Source organism: Perna viridis, chromosome 13 (genome assembly GCF_037379345.1).
Source record: "Perna viridis isolate PV_CMFRI_1.1 ecotype Kerala chromosome 13, ASM3737934v1, whole genome shotgun sequence".
NCBI lineage: Eukaryota > Metazoa > Mollusca > Bivalvia > Mytilida > Mytilidae > Perna > Perna viridis.
Window position 1 is genome coordinate 20,002,743 of NC_142457.1, and position 12,142 is coordinate 20,014,884.

Here is a 12,142-nt window from a genome sequence, read left to right on the forward strand (position 1 = left end):
TGATAAACAATGACTGAAATAAATTGCGCTAATGCTTACCAGACTTGTTGCTGAACTGATTTTGGTGGGTTAAGAAGGGTTAGTTCCGAAAGAGTGTGAAGACCCAACTTGTGGATATTTTCTTTAAGTTCCAAACGTGCATGATGGTGTTCTAAACAATCTATAAGGACATGCTTAATGTCCTCTGAAACTCCAAACATTTTTGGCATGAAGGCGATATATCTTTAACATATTTTCCTATTTGACCCGGTACATGTAGCATGGTTTTGCCCAGTCTGAGTCTAGTAATCTGTCGCTTATTTCATTACCCGAAATCCATTCTATAATTACACTTATATTTTTCTGTTTTAGAAATTTTGCGTATATAGTTGAATAGAATTTAAGATTTATTATTTTGTTTACAGATTGAAGAGAGCTAAAGGAATCCGTGAGGATGACAATGTTTTTGTCTTGAGAATTTTGATCAATTGTCCATTCTAAGGCAAGCGATTTTGTAGTCATTTCTGTTGATGAAACGGAAATATTATCAGTCAACCGATATGATACTCTTTTACCAGGGATAAAGAATGCATTTGATGTTTTACCAGAAGCAGGATCCTTGGAGCCATCTGTATATATATTTTAAAAGTTTCTATATTTTTCATCTATAATTTGCATAACAGCTGATTTAATCAAATGCGGATTGACTTTTTTGTCCACCTGTTTTTAATACACTCGGATGTGTTAGCCGTACCAATTATACAGGGGGCATGTTTTGATTGTTTGTTTTGAACGATAATCATTATGAGAGAAATTGACGTACTCTGAAACCATATGAACAGTAATTTTTCCCACTTACGTGAATATCTTTTAGTATATTACGAGCATTGTTCGGTTAACTTATAGACCCTTTTGTGCTAACGTTGGGGTAGTCGATGTGCATGCGTAGAGCATGCTCAATTTACACTTCCGCGATGAAAATTCTTTTGTTCTACCCAAGCTCTACCTCGCGGAAGTGTATATTGAGCATGCTCGCCAACTTACCACAAAAGGGTCTATTGCTGGATTTGCATTAACCCGAATAATCCAGTCGTCATATTACGATCACTACGATCACTCCATTAACCTAGAGAAAAGTAGTGGATAGAGGGCGCTGAATTATTCGAGTAACGCCTGAAAGCATTTACCTAGATAATCCTTCCACCGGAAATTGGGTCGCGCTATGAATTGTGGGTATTGATTTGTTATTGATTTGTATTATTTGGCGCGTAAAAGGGGGTAGAGCCAACAAATGTGGATACATATAAAATGCGAAACGAAATCGAAACGGAACGAAACAATTCTAAACGAAACGAATTACTTCGAAACGAAATCTATAAATTGCGAAACGAAACTAAAGTGCGAAACGAATCTGTAAAATGTAAAACGAAACGAAACAGAACGGAGAAAATAAATGTACGTGAATTGTACCTATATACACATATATGTACTTGAAATAAATCTTTAGATGTATACAGCGATGCATATTCAAGAAGGATTAACCAAGATTAATGTATGTATATGTATCTATGCAAGTATGAAATACTCTTATTCATGTCCATAGCAGAGTGAATGTCTTCTTCCTCTTCTTCTTCTTCTCATTTAGAGTGTAAATACAATGAAGCACTCAATGAACCGTATCATTGAATAAACCTACCATTAAAACTTCAAAAGAACAACCTGTGTAAAAACCGAAATTGTAATTTCCAGCTGCTGACATTTTATGATATTATACGGTTCCCGCAATTTTATTCCCAAAAAATTGAAAATTGAACCAAATTATGCGACATGCAAAATTTTGGATCAGGTCATTATATCGTTCATTCCATTAGCGCACTACACCCGCTTATTTATACCCCCACTGGACATATATATCTTATCAAGCAGGCACGGATCCAAGGACTGGCGTACCGGGCGTACGCCCCCCGCCTAAATCGGTAGGAAAACCAATTTTACCACAAGTTTCACCCCATAATATTTTTGCTTTGCTTTGCACTGCATTTAATTCAATTAACGCCCCCCTAAAAACTGAATCCTGGATCCACCCCTGTCAAGGAACAGGTGCAGAAACTAAGAGCCATAAGATTTCTTCATATGAAATTTATGAAGGCATTACACAAAATGAATTGGATGGCGTATTTATTTGTCATAGAGTTAAAAATAATCTTGATTTTTTTCAGTGTAACTATGAACAAATGAATTAGGAATGGGAAAAAAAGTGAGGGTGTCTTGTCAAAAATGCAATATATCCATGTATTGGAAATGTTATGTGAAATCAATGAATGATTCAAGTCCATAAACAGTTTTGTTTAATTGTGTACATTTAGCATGATCACTAGAAATGACAACTCTTCAATTAACTGATTTTTGCTTCAGGTATCAAAGAATGTTGTGCTACCATTCTCCTGGCATCACCAGTATATGTGATTAAAAAATATTAGAGAGGCATCCTGTCAGAAACATTCTGAAAAAAAAATATGTTTAGTTGCATATGATGAGGCACATTGCATATCAGAATGGTATGTTGTATATAGTGACAAAAAGAAATGTATGCAGTACAGTTAGAAATCTACATGAATGTCTTGTAGATGTACATAAAATGGCAATTACAACATGTAACATTACTAGCAAATTAGTATATATTTTAATAAAAGCAAACCCATAGTGTACTGGTATCTGTCTCCCATTGTGTATTAACTTATGTTTTACATGAAAAGGGGCATTTTTGTAAGGGTTACTGTTTGAGTTGGCACACATTGTATATTAAGTTTTTTTTTACATTACACAATAAAAACCATATTTAATTTTACAGGTGATTAGATTTTAGAGAGGAACATAGAAAAGTTGGAATTATTCAAAGTATAATATATTCCACAATCCTCACTCCAACTGCAACTTCAACCAAAGACATAAAAAAGGATGTGTCAGTTTTATCAAACAATTAAGTTATAGATACATGTACATGTACATTTGTATATCTGCAAATTGAAACAGCACAGCTAATATTTGTGTTGGCTCTCAAATCCTAAAATCACAATGTTTTTGTATAGAATAATGTTTTTGGTATTGATGCACAAAAATGATTTGTAAAATGGACCATGTCTTATGTTTTATTATTCTGTCTGTTCAATGTATGAAGCATCATCCATTTTATTAGCAAGGGGAGAGTGATCTTTTAAAAATGTTCCAAATTCCTGAAAGGAATATTTTACTCCTCCAATGAAAAGTAGAATAATAATGATTCTATGTTTCTTCAATTACTAAACAAGGCATTTTTTCAAAATGAAATATTGATTTCAATTGCTTCTGAATTAAAACTAAATATTTGTGCTTGTGCAACATAAATTTCTTATCTGACATCAAATCCCTGCCTCCTAAATCCTACAAGAATGTTGTCACTGGAAGATGTAACTAAGTTTACTAGTATATAAACATGTTTTATTTATGATGCATGCACATAGTAATAGAGACAAGTGCAACATTTTGTCTAAATATGTAGGTACTCAGGTAAAGTCCAAATAAAATTTTAATTAACTAATGTGAATGTTATAACTTTCGCCATAACATACACAGGTGAAGAAAACTCCTCAGCAATTAAACAAATTGAAAGAAAATGTGAAACCCTACAATACAAGAATGTGTCCTAGTTTAAAAAAAAAGCTTTGCCAAATGCAGCATGATACAACCACAGACAATTAAACTCTGCAAGTGTGGACACAATATTAGTTATTGACACACTTAACATAGAGACTTACAGTTCATTATGGACACAACAAATCAGTTGGACACAATATTGCACATTTTGAAATTCAAGATAAGTATAAAGGTCTGCTTTAGAGTGCATTCATGGATCACTTTGTACTTCATTATCTCAAAAATAGGGTTAATTTAGTAGACATACTTCTGAAAGCTCTTGTATTTAGGCTTGGATTTCAAATGGCATCCATTGGAAAAAAGTTTCGAAATTGCACCTATTTACTCAAAAACGTTTGAAATATCTGAAATCTGATTGAAACATGTAAGGATGGACTTTCATAAGGAATGTTATAAAAAAAAAAAAACTTGAAAATGCACCAAATATAAAAAAAAATGATTTGTTAGGGCACGGCTTCCTTTATAATTTGTAAACTGTAAAAAATGTTTGAAATCTAATTCAAACATTCAGGCAAGGATTTTGATGTGACATCTACAATTTTTTTTCAAAATCAAAACAGAAATAAACAAGTATTTTTCCCCTTTATTTCTTGAAAAATACTTTTTTAGGGCCTCTTATTCTTACTTGTCTTAAGTCACATCTCCAACAATCAAAGCAAGTCTGTTTATTGTGGTATAGAATATTATGAAACAATATCATAGGCATTGCTATACTTTTATTAAAGTTGTATTGTTAAATTCAATGAACATCTTGTTTTAGGACCCATTTATGCCCCTAATTCTAACCCCCAATTCTATACCAACCTTCCTGTTGTAGTTTTCAACCTTGTTTTAAAATTTATAAAGAACAACCAACTAATACTAAAATTTTCAAAAAAAAAAAAAAAAAAAAGTCTCCAGATGACCACAACAAATCCAAACCAATATACGAGTGAAAAATGTTTGGGGTTGTATAAATATTTGAGATAATTTGGACTCAGACCTGTGAATACATGTAGATATCTTTTATTATGACCAAGGAGTATAATTTGGAATTTATGTTCTCATCTATTGTAACTTGTTAGGACTTGCATGTAGTCAACAGAACCACACTGGTATTCAGTTGTAAGAATCAACCATGCATTCATATGATGTAGTACATATATGTATTATTGATAGTTTTTATAAAATGCAGAGATATGGCTGGATTTTTTTCTGCAAATAATATTAACCTTTAACTTAGATCGAATTTCCTCTGAAACTGTGACCCTCTTTTTATTTGGATATCCCAACTCAACATATTCATAACTAATTAAAAAAAATTAGAGTTGCAGGATCAGAGGAAATTTGAATGGTCTTTAGGTAGTTGCAAGTACTACATTTTTGTGTAGAAAGTCAGACATGAACATAATGAAACAAAAATTTAAATATGCTATATATAAATCCATGCAGAGATGTTTGGTAGTGAAAGAAAAAAATATTTCACAAGCTTGATATAATTGGATTCCCTAAGCCCTCTCTTCCCCATAGAATCTAAACAAAAAAAAAAAACAAAAACAAAAACAAAAAACAACAAGAAACAGGTATACAGACATCCAGTTCACCACAAGTTACACTGCCAATTAAAATCTCACATTGAAATAACATGATGTTAAACTTCAATATATTAAGAATCTAAGCGATTGAAGATTAAAAATACGCGCTAAACATATTTATAAACTGCTATTTAAAAATACGGAGCAATTTAAAATCCAGCAGAAAATGTATATGATTGCCCTCTGCCCCCCCCCCCCCCCACACACACACCTCCCAATTCAATATTGACACTTGACATAATGAAAATAATTTCTGGGAATGTTAGGACTGACAAACAGATACCAAATTTTTTCCAGTATGGCAGTTATGCTGTTCAACAGAAATCAACAAATGAATACCATTCAATCCATAAATAGTGTACTAATGCTTAGAGGACATGCAAGAACAAGGGTAAATATAATTTGATAAATGTTTTATTGATATGTGTACAAATGTACAAACAATTACAGTCATCACAAAGTATTTAAAATTTAGATGTGGTCGATATAAGAAACTTTACCGATACATACTTTTTTATATATACTTTTGTACAACTATACAGTAGACTGACTTGCACAATTGACAGGCGAACACACCAGAAATGTAGTTACATGTACTTTCAAATATCCTATGTCATGGTTAATTGAGCAAGACTGGATTCTGAATTATAATATTATTGCTCCTGTTAAGGAAGGATTTAAAATATTATGCATATTTATAGTTAAGTGGAAATATTGGTTACATCATTAACCTGCTGAAATTGAAATACTGCAAATAACAAAAAATTCCAGGTTTATTTGATTAATGTATAAAATTGTACTTATCTATACCATACTCTCCTAAAGGAGGATTATGAATTTACGTGTATATCTGATATACAATGTACATTGTATTGATATTCTTCTTTAAAAGGTATTCAGCACATTTAACAGAGCTGGCTTCAGTAGCTCCTACAAAACACCTCTTGGTTTGATTTACCAGTGAAGAATTGGGCAAAGGCTGTTTCTTTTCAGAATAAAACTACCAGCAGGACAAGAATAAAACTACCAGCAGAACAAGAATAAAATCACCAGCAGGACAAGAATAAAATCACCAGCAGGACAAATATAAGTAGGCAGCAAAACATACATCAATAATAGAATAAATAATCATCAATTTTTGTGTTATTCTACAGTTATTTTTTCTATTATTCAAACTGTACCATGGAACTTTTTTTTATTTCATTCATATACACATTTATATTTAATACATATTACAGTTAGTCATTTTATTTGAGTCATGTCAATATATCTAACTTTTTGCATAATAATTTTTTTTTTTTTTTTTGGGGGGGGGGGGGGCAATTAATTATTGTTCTTTTTGTTTTAAAACAATTTCAGTATAAATTTTAAAATTAATTCACTAAAGAAAGGGAAAAACATAAAATAAATTTGAGAGGCTAAAAACATTCATAGCAAAACCTGCTGAAAGAGAAACGGAAAATCTACCAATCAGTAATCAGTAATCACCATGCAATATAGCACATGATCACCACGTCACATCACCAGATCCTCCCATATACATAGCCGAGGCCATTTCAGACGATTCCTTTCAAGTAGTAGAAGAAAGAGGTCAAGAGAGTCCATCAACATTTGTACCAGAAGCAACTTCCCCAGAAATACCACAAACACCAGTCAGCTGTATAGTGCACAACATGATTGCACTCAGTGCAGATACACTTATGGTGTACAACATAAGTGCACTTAGTGCAGGTATACTTATGCTGCTGTTTTTAATAAAATATTTTACATTTATCATGAAAAAGTCTGCAATGAAGTGCATGTATGAAGTTACATTCTAAAACATTTCCATGGATAACAAAAGGTTGATAATATAAAAAAAAATAAGTAAATGCTACCAGAGTTTACAGAATCAAAGGACAAGGTAAAATATTTTTGCCCCCTGTGTGGCTGGAAATTAGGCATTTGATAGTGCACTTAAAATGTATTACACTTTGTCCTTTTACTTATATTCGTAGATGAATCTAGAGGGGGCCCAGGGGTCTCCCCCCTCTTTTTGGAGTTTCTGGGTTTCTTTTCAGTAATTATTTTTATTTATCAATTTTTTTGTTTTTGCCTTTTAGATGTGTTCACATGTACATGTATATTGATTTTGCATTCATAGTAATAATACTATTTAATATACAGCAATCTTTTTAGGAATGGAATCCCCATTTACCACATCATCCACTGAAGCAAATGTTAATAGTAATACATCATTCAAACTAGTTATGGACAATCTGAATTGCCAGCAGAAAACACGACACAAAACAATGGAAACTGAGAACAAAACTCACAACCTTGTTCATTCCATAGCAGTGCAGCATCGTGTAACCAATACTGAAAATTCCATCCATCCACAAGGACACATACTCTCGATTCATAATGAATGATGCTTTCATTCCAAATCAGGCGGATTACCAGGCTAATTTTAAAACTTTGATCCATTCGTCGAGTACATTCCAGCATTACATGATTGTCAAGACTTGGTAGAGTTCCACATTGTTACTCAGAGCAATCAGCAAAAAACACCAATGTTGTAAGTATAAAAAAAAAATCAACCATACTAATGTATGTGTCCATGAATATAATATCTTTTTTACAGAATTAAAATTAAAAGAAAACAAATACTAGAAAACTTTAAATGATTTGCAATTGGGTTAAAATAATATTAGCTATGACGCATTGTTTTTGCAATCACAGTTAAGATCATCTTTTAAAAGAAACATGAGAAAATTAATGATACATGTATGAATCATCATAATTGTTTTTAAATGCAATGGATTCACAACTTCAAACTGCATTACTTTTAGATTCCCTTTGGTGGAAAAAGAACAAATGACAGAAGTTGTAGAGCATCTTCAGCAGTATGTCCCAAGAACAGAAGATAATAAAATGATACTTATTTTGTTGGGAGCTGATGCCGAGTGTTGAGAGAGGAGAAGCAGCTAGTCGAGCCAGGTTAGATGCTTTTAATCCCGAAGACAGATTAGATGGTGTAATTTGGAAAAGTGAGGATTGGCATGGGCATGTAATATCACTACAGGTGTGTTTATTTTCACAGAAAAATAATTTTTTTCAGGGGAGGAGAGCAATAAGAAAATGTTTAATTGAAGCAATTTTCATATAGGGTTTTTACATACCTGTGGAAGAACTATCTTCCTTAGTGATTTTAAAGCAGAGCTACTATGCACATGTATCTGTAAATATTTGCATTGAAATATATTCTTTCTCATGGGGTTTGTCTTACTTTAATATGCATACTTCAAATGTTTGTACAAAACTTTATGATTTTTTTTATTTCAGGAAGCATTTACCCTTTTGTACAAGGGATCATCATCTGGAGAAAAAGGAACACTGTTCCTACTGAGAAACAAGTTTGACAGACGTGGAGTAAAATCAGAGGTAAGATTTATTTAAGACATCACAGCAAAGTAAACAAATTAGCTTGTACTTGCATTTGATGTCTAACTTAATAAATATGTATTCATGTAATTCCTAACATTTACATCTTGAAATATAACTCAAGTTAATGACTGAAGTTAACAATATTACGTATATTCTCTTTTTTCATTGAAACATGTGTGATATTTTGTGTAAGGCTTGAATATGGTATGTTGATAGGTGTAGGGATATAAATTTAGCTGTAACAACAAGTTCATTTTTTTCTGTTCTTATTGATATAATTATTTCAGGCCTAAAATGGATAAAATAGGCATTTAGACTCTTAGATTTGCTGTTAGTATGATTTTTTTTCTTTTAATATGCCAGGACATTAAGACTTTAATGCTCCATTATGTTTTGTTCCACTCTATGTACTCAATTTATTATTATGCAGGTTAAGATTGCAGAAAATTCATAAGATTTGTAATCAAAGGGTACATTATATTAGCAGAATTACAGATATCAGGACTTTCATCAATCGAGAATTTTGAGACAGATGTTAGTTTAAAAGACGGAAGTGAACAAAAGTCATTCCTTGAAAAGCTTTCACAGCAAATAATACAATCTTTTGTTATGACAAAAGATCTCAAATTCCACCAAGCTGGCCAAAAGCAGTCACAAACTTATGGCCGTGTAGAATGTGGTCACCCTGGTTGTCCTAAGACATTTTCTGTAGGATGGATGGTGTAGACAGAAGCATCAAAGTAATTGCCAATATCGTAACTTTTCCATTTTAGATAAGAATTCAAATAACAATTTTTCTGCTTCAACAGATGCTATAAGCTGCTCCAGAAAAAGACTTTACCTCCAAAGAAGACTACATATTTAACTGTGTGTAATGTTTTGAGGGAACGACTCATGGATTGGTGCAGAGAAGATGCATCAAAGGAAAATGATGGGGATCGGTTAGTTAGACTATGGAGGTTTGATATGACTAATCACACAAAATACTGCAATTTGGCCTTTAAACTCCAGCCCAACTTATGGCTTTGCTACCACCAAAACTGGCATTTGAACTAAGACATAACCTTTCAGTGAACATACATGGTGGAAAGGGAGGAAATGTCCCTGGTGATTATGAACACGTGAGCCAAAGATGCTTAAGACACCTTACATGGAAATATGACAACTGCTTGAATACAACATGTTGGACGTAGTCTCTAAGGTTGTAACCATATTCTAGATGAATACACCAAGGGCCTTAACCAGTATTTTGGGAAACTGTCGAACTGGAAAACCATAATTGAAGAAGGACATTGAGACATTTGTTCCCAATTGAAAGGTGAAAGATTGTTCGAACAGAAGCCAGGTAGAAGTTTTAAATCTTTTACAAACATTGAGTTTGAACCACTAGATAAGTTGAATGGAGAAAAGCTGGACAAATGGTTGACTGGAAAGAAAGAACAATATGCTAAAATTCAGAAAACACTTTCATACATTGTATGATTTGTTATTATGGATACATGTATTTTGATGAATATTTGCTTTCCACATTTTTCTAATTTTAGCTTTTACCTTTATTGACTCCTAACTTCTTTGAAGCAAAAAGAATATAAAATGTCATCAGTTATATCAACTTGTAACACTTCTAGTTACATGTAAACAGTTTGGTCTTATTAAAGTTATAGAACTTATCAATTACGATGACTAATTGTTACCCTTTTTCATTGGCCATATGAGCTATTGCCATCACTTGGTGTCCGTCGTCGTTAACAGTTATACAAAACTCTTTTCCTTTGAAACGACTTGATTAATTAAAACCAAACTTGGTATGAATGTTCCTTTGGGTATCCTGCACAGAACTGATGTGGGGATTTTTGATCCGTCAAAAAACATAGCTGTCGTTACTAAAAATAGAACATAGGGGTCGGACAGTAGTATTTCACATATATCTCCAAAACCATTAGGTTAAGCTAAATCCTGACATCAGGTAAAAGTGTTCAGCATGATGACATCTATCTCTGGCCAAATTTTGGTTTTATTCCGTTAAGCCATAATTGAGTTACTGCCCTTTTTCGACAATTTTTGTTATTTTTTTGCTGTTTCTTTCTAAAATCTCCTCTGACACTACTTGACCAATTGAAAGCAAACTTGGTATGAATGTTCCTTGGGGTATCTTGCATAGAACTGTAGTGGGGATTTTTTGATTCGTTGAAAAACATGGCCGCTGTTACTAAAATTAGAACACAGGGGTCAGACAGTAGATTTTCACATATATTTCCAAACCATTATGTTTAGCTAAATTCTGACATAAATAAAAATGTTCAGAATGATGAGATCTATTTCTGGTCAAATTTTGGTTTTAATCCATTAAGCCACGTTGGATTTATTACTCTTTTTCAACGATTTTTGCTTTTTTTTAATGTTATTTCTTTCAAAAACCTTCTCCTCTGACATTATTTGATAAATTGGAACCAAACGTTATGAATGTTCTTTGGTGTATCTTGCATAGAACTGATGTGGGGATTTTTGATCCGTCAAAAAATTCGGCCCCATTGCTAAAAATAGAACATAGGGGTCAGACAGTATTTTTTCGCATATATTTCCGTAACCGTTAGGTTTAGCTAAATTCTTTCAATAGCTAAAATAATCCTTATTAATAGGACTACAAAAGTCTTCAAGGATAAAAGTTGTAAGATTTATTGCCCTTGAAAGGGGAAAAATGACTTTTTTTTAAACAGTTTTCAGTCAATATCTTGAAAACTATGATAGATTATAAGAAACTTTTAATAGTTGAAATGATCCTGATAATATGATACTTCTTGAGTCAAAATTGTTGGACAACTTCTTGTTAAATTTATTGCCTTTAAAAGGCAAAATTCAACCAGGTGAGCAATACATGCTCCTGGGAGCCTTTTGTTGAGGTTTATGGTAGTGCAATAATGAATCAGTGAATTTAGTCTTCCTCATAGATGTATTAGTGCAATATTTTTTTTGTATGTTGATGTATTTTCATGCGAGTCGGAGAGAATCGATGACGGTGAGGGCTTGAATTATTCAAGTTAATATAGGACCGCACCCCTCCCCCCAAAAAAAACATTGAAAAAGGGAAATAACTCAAACATGGCTTAACAGATTAACATGAACATTGGACCACATATTGATCTCATCATGCTGAACAGTTGTACCCAATGTTTTTTGACAGATCAAAAATTTAAATGCAACCTTTCTACAAGATACCCTGAGGAACATCTGTGCAAAGTTGTTATAATACCACTCAGTAGTTTCAGAAGAGAAGAGTTTTGAAAAAAAATGTTAACAGATGATGACGATGGACACCAAGTGATGGTAGTTGCTCCAAGGCCCTTCAGGCCAGGTGAGCTAAAAATGAATCCACAGTGTCAGTTGTGGAGTTAGTATTTAACAGTGATAATTGAGAAAATGACACTATACCTTTTATCATTGGATGTTTTTTTGACTGGATTTAATTTTAA

At 32.7% G+C, this 12,142-nt stretch overlaps 1 pseudogene across 1 annotated transcript; it reads left to right on the top strand.

The window, feature by feature from the left end:
- Positions 1-410: 410 nt before the first annotated feature.
- On the top strand, positions 411-10,315 carry LOC148599873 (uncharacterized; annotated as a pseudogene). The gene is made up of 9 exons (XR_015917881.1): positions 411-1,531; positions 2,395-2,537; positions 2,831-5,637; positions 6,139-6,252; positions 6,741-6,977; positions 7,425-7,800; positions 8,078-8,310; positions 8,571-8,675; positions 9,096-10,315. The product of XR_015917881.1 is annotated as an uncharacterized LOC148599873 (transcript).
- The last annotated feature ends 1,827 nt before the right edge of the window (positions 10,316-12,142 follow it).